The sequence below is a fragment of the Dendrobium catenatum genome, unplaced genomic scaffold (genome assembly GCF_001605985.2).
Source record: "Dendrobium catenatum unplaced genomic scaffold, ASM160598v2 original_scaffold_27042, whole genome shotgun sequence".
Taxonomy (NCBI): domain Eukaryota; kingdom Viridiplantae; phylum Streptophyta; class Magnoliopsida; order Asparagales; family Orchidaceae; genus Dendrobium; species Dendrobium catenatum.
In genome coordinates, this window is record NW_021345501.1 from 700061 (window position 1) to 705245 (window position 5185).

The window sequence follows — 5185 nt, forward strand, 5'->3', positions numbered from 1 at the left end:
TTATTAGTTTTATTATTAATTATTAATATAATTATTTAAATGTTAAAGGTATTTTTTTATAATTAAGTCTTATTATAATTATTCTAATTATTTAAATTACTTAAAATATTAATATTAATTAAGATATTATTATTATATTTTAAATTATGGTTAGATTTCAGAAACCTACTTATTTTTAAGTCAATATCATTTAATAATTACTTTAAATATCATTATTTTTCTTAAACTATTTTAAAAGTGTCTCTTTTTGTGGTTTTAAACTTCGAAAATCCATAACTCTTCCGTTTTTTATCCGCTGTCGACGCACAGTACCTTGTTTTGAGCGTATTTGAATTCTGTATAGTTTGAAATTACTTTTGGATAAAAATTATACTTTTATTTTCTGATATTTCAAAAACAGTAAAACTGCTCTTTATTATTTCTATTATTTTCTTATTAATCATTATTTTACTATCATTATTTTCATATAAGATATTATCATTATCATTAGATATCGTGTTTACTGTTTTGAGCATTATTTTGATTATCTCATGTTATTTTATCGTTATTATTATTGTTATTATCATTATTATTATTATTATTGTTATTAGTATTAGTTTTATTTTAAAGTTAGCATTGTTTTAAAGTTATTACTATTATTATTTTATTATTATTATTACTGTTATATTTTAAATTATTGTTGAAATTTCAGAAACTTCATTATTTTAAGATAGCCTTATTTTTATAATTACTTTTAAATACTATTATTCTAAAACTATTTTAATATCCCCTTCTATTATTTTAAATCTTCCAAAAATCATAACTCCCTCATTTTAAATCGGATTTCGGCGTGCCATACCTCGTTCTCTTTGAAAAATCATAAACTTTATTTTAGAATTACTTGCAAGAACTGATTCTAGCTTCTTGAACAGATTTCTGTTTTATGCTTTTATTTGAGTATTTTCAGTATTATTTGAATAATTATTTTAAATTAAAAATTATTTTTAAACTATTTTGAAACTCTCGTTATTGTGATGAGTGGATCTCCCCTATACCTATATACATTAAAAATTGATCTATGTTTAAGTACTCTACTTTCCAAAACTTACATATTTATGAGTATTTTTTTTTTAAAATATTTTAAAATTACTTATAATTAAATCCCTAATTCCGGGAGATCCTCTATTTCATTAAATTTTAAACTTAGCTTCTATATGTGAATAGCAATCATGGGGGAGTGGATTAGTGGGTGGTTGGGTCCCTACCATTCACTAATCCTTTTATTAGGTGTCTTTTATTTATTTTTCTTGTAGTTTTCATGTGTAGGTTGTACCACGAGCACTTAGCTTAGGCTCTCCTAGATTTAAGAACATGACTTGTTTACTGCTTTTATATGTTTCCCATGCATTACTACCTTGAGGGTTAGTGTGAACTTCGATTTAAACCCATATGATATAGTGACACCCTAAGGACAAAAATTAAAGACCCGTCTAGCAAACTTAGAAATTTTCTAGGAACTATGATAGATCCCAAATTGACATAAAAACTTCAATACTTGAACTTAGGGACATCATAAACCTTCCAAATTTTTTTAGGAATTTTTAGGGCTAGTTAGACCCCATAATTAACCAACCATGATTAACCTCCTAAATAAGGCCCCGAGATCTTCCGAAAATTACAATAAATACATTTTAGATCTGAAAATTACTCATAATACCTCAAATTGACCAGAATCTGATTCTTGACCTTAGTTAAATAGGGATCCCCATTTTGACTCTAGGTTAACCCCTAATTGGATCTTATGTGGAATTTACCTTTTTGCCACTAATAATTCATTAAAAAATATTAAAAATCTCAAATTTTCTCCAAACACTTGGGAACATATTCTCTGGTCATTCCTGACCTTTGGGAGTGATTCCAATTAGTTTGTAGCTGATTTGGATCAAAATAATAAAAACAGCCCTTTATTAGAAAATTTAGAAATTCGTTTAAATACCCTGAACTTAGAAAATCCATAACTAATTGTAGAAAATTCCAAATTAGGTAAACTCACTTGCATTAGACTCCAATTAGGGCCTAGTATTTATTAAAAATCTTAGATTTCCAGAAAATGGCCTAGATTAAAATGTCAAAGTTTTGGTCAACCGTAGTTTATTTAGGGCCCAAAACTTAGAAAATTCGTAACTTTGCCTAGAGAACTCCAATTTCAGCCTACTACATATCTAACTACTCCTCTTAAGGTCTAGTATTCTTCTAAGGTGTTAGAAATCTCAAACCTAATCCATTTCCCATACTGACTTTTTGAACCCTTAGTCAAGTTCTTAAGAGGACCCGGGACTTTCTAAAATTGGCTAATATCACTTAAACTTTAAATATCAGTATCCTAATCTCTTAAACTGACCAACAAACTGAAATAATTAAAATGGACCCTAATCCACTAATATTTAAATTTGAACTAAAATATCATTTTCAGATCCCAACAAACCTGAACTCTGAATAACTTTAACTAACCACCCTGCTTAGGACCTATCCAAATCACACCAGCCTTACACACACATAGAATTGTTTGCTAGGGCACTACTTATAGATCTAGGTTAGGCCGCTAGGTTTTATTTTTCTACTGTGTGCCGGAGCTTTTCGCGGTTTTCATTGCATGATGTTTAAAAATGATTGGTGTGTTTGCTTACTTTTTCTGCACTCTGTGGATGATGTGATGAGCGCTAGATTTACCCCTATGTTAGGAATATCATATATATATGTATATATACACTGTTCTTCCGTGCAGGTGGCCATGCTCAATTCAATAAAATGGGGGAGCATTATCATGATTTCTAATAATATTTTATGCAGGTGCTTGCTCAGCTCCTCCTAAATAAAAATGAGGGCTAAATTAATAATTATAACTGCACAGATGGAGCTGCTTAGCCCTCATAATTAAGATCATGACTCGGCACAGGGTCAATGGTTTGAGCATTTTTATTTTCATATATAATTACTTGGGATTTTTATTAGGATAACCATACAGGTCTTTTAGAATTTTTCTATTTTATATTTGATGTAAAAATTTGTAATAATTGTTAAGAGTTGTGAAAATAACTTTGAGTTGAGATATTCTTATTCAACTCAGATTCTAAAAGAAGAAGACATCCCTAAAGGGGAGAGTCTTCTTCCATTTGGAAGACCGAGTTGGATGGCTTTAGATATCCAAAGAGAAAAGGAAATACACCCCTGCTGGGGGGAATTATCTCTTCTTTTGGATATTTAAGCCACGACGGATCCAAGGAGTCCAAGGAGAAGAGACCCAAGGAGACCAAGGAGGTGAGATCGAAGGAGTTTAAGGATGAGAGATCCAAAGAGTCCAAGGAGAAGACATCTAGAATGCTAAAGATTGAAGACCCAATATACCACTCAAAGTTGTTGGCGTCTGTCATAGGCTTAGAAATTCGGGTTGTTGGCAGTGGTGCCTGGCCACTTTACTTTCTATATATCTGGATTGTAATAAGGGCAATTTGCCTATGGCCATTTAGTTGATTAATTTTGGGATTTATATTGATGTGTTTACTTGATTGTGTAGTAGAAATTGCATGCTTTTCTTAGGTTTCTTTTCTTGCATGCCGATTTTATTTTCGCCTGGATTTTCATTAGGCTCTCTAAGAACTATAAAATTTTTCTACTCATAACTAACTCCTAAAATTTTAAGTTTTAAATAACATAGAAACTTAACAAACCTAGGGAATTGCCGGAATCGTCCGGGGTCGCATGCATATTATTGCATTCTTTTTTCCTTTCTATAAGACATCTCTCTGCCTGCTCGCTAGTTCGCTAGTTGGAGGGATCACTTTTGGTTCCTTCACTAACTCGACCTTCATCACTCTTGGCGGGCCGACCCCGATGGAGGCTGCTATATTCTCTCCTCCTCAGAGGAGAGGACGCGCAGCCATGCTCCCTTTCGGACGGCCAGCTGCTCGGCGGATAACCCGGGCACGTGCTCATCATGTTCCTGTATTTGCGTAGCCAATGCGCGCTGTGGCTAAGCGACCAGTGCCTAGGCCACATCCTGTTCCAATTCGTACAGCGGTCAGGCAACCTGCGCCTGCCGCTCCTACTGCCCAGGTTGCCCCAGCCACTCAGCACCGACAGCCTGCTGCAGTTGTTCCACCTATTTGTGTGACGATCAGGTGACCTGCGACTGCCGCTCCTGTTGCATAGGCTGCCCCGGCCCCTCAGCACCGACAGCCTACTGATGTTAGTACTTCCATTGTTCCGGTGGAAATACCTCGCGTTCGGATTTCCCCTCCCGCTTCCACTAGGAAGAGGGGTGCCCAGACCGAGGTGCCTTCGCCCTCTTCTGACCGGGTTTCCATTTTTGCTCAGCTTTCTCACTCTGAGACTGCTGGTCAGACCCCGGCACTTCCAATCGTCCCTGTTTCCCCTACCTCCCAGGCAGTGGGTTCAGATGTCCCTTCCACCTCCACCTCCACCTCTGACCTTGGGAGAAGGGCCCGGAGGAATAGGAATAGGAGGTTGTGTTTAGCTGCATCCGAGGCAGAGAGGCAGCAGATGATTGAGGCGATAGCTCACCAAGAGCTTGTTTAGAGGACGGTGGCTCCCATACAGCAGAGACCACTACCAGTTCCAATTGTGCCTACTCCAGAGGTTGTTGTAGCACCTGAGATTGAGGCAGTCCAGGGAGGACGCTTCTCCCCGCTGACACATAGTGGGGATGAGGAGGACGTTGTCCGCATCACGACGGCTCCTCCTGTCGCCACTACCTTACCCTGGGCTAGGGTCCCCAAGGATGCTGGTGTTCGAGCCCTCACTCAGAGAATTTGATATATCGTCCACCTAGCTCATGGTAGGGGGCCTGTCAGTAGGGAGAAGATACTCCGGCAGATTTCTCAGGCGACTTTTCAGTTACGGAGGCAGATTATGAGGAGACTTTACAGTTGGCAGAGGGGGCAAACACCCCAGCAGCCTGTAGTTCCAGTAGTTAGGCCACCAGCAATTGCTCCTGTGGTAGGACGACGCCCATGTCGTCGAGGACGGAGACAGCAGTAGGAGCCTGCCCGACCTCAGGTCAGTTCAGAGGTGGTAGTCCCAGAGCAGCCAGTTGCTAGTGCAACACCCCGTTGTGCCAGATGGGTTTGGAGACATCGATAGGCGTATACCCTTATCAACCCTGTTCCAGTAGTTGAGATAGTGCAGT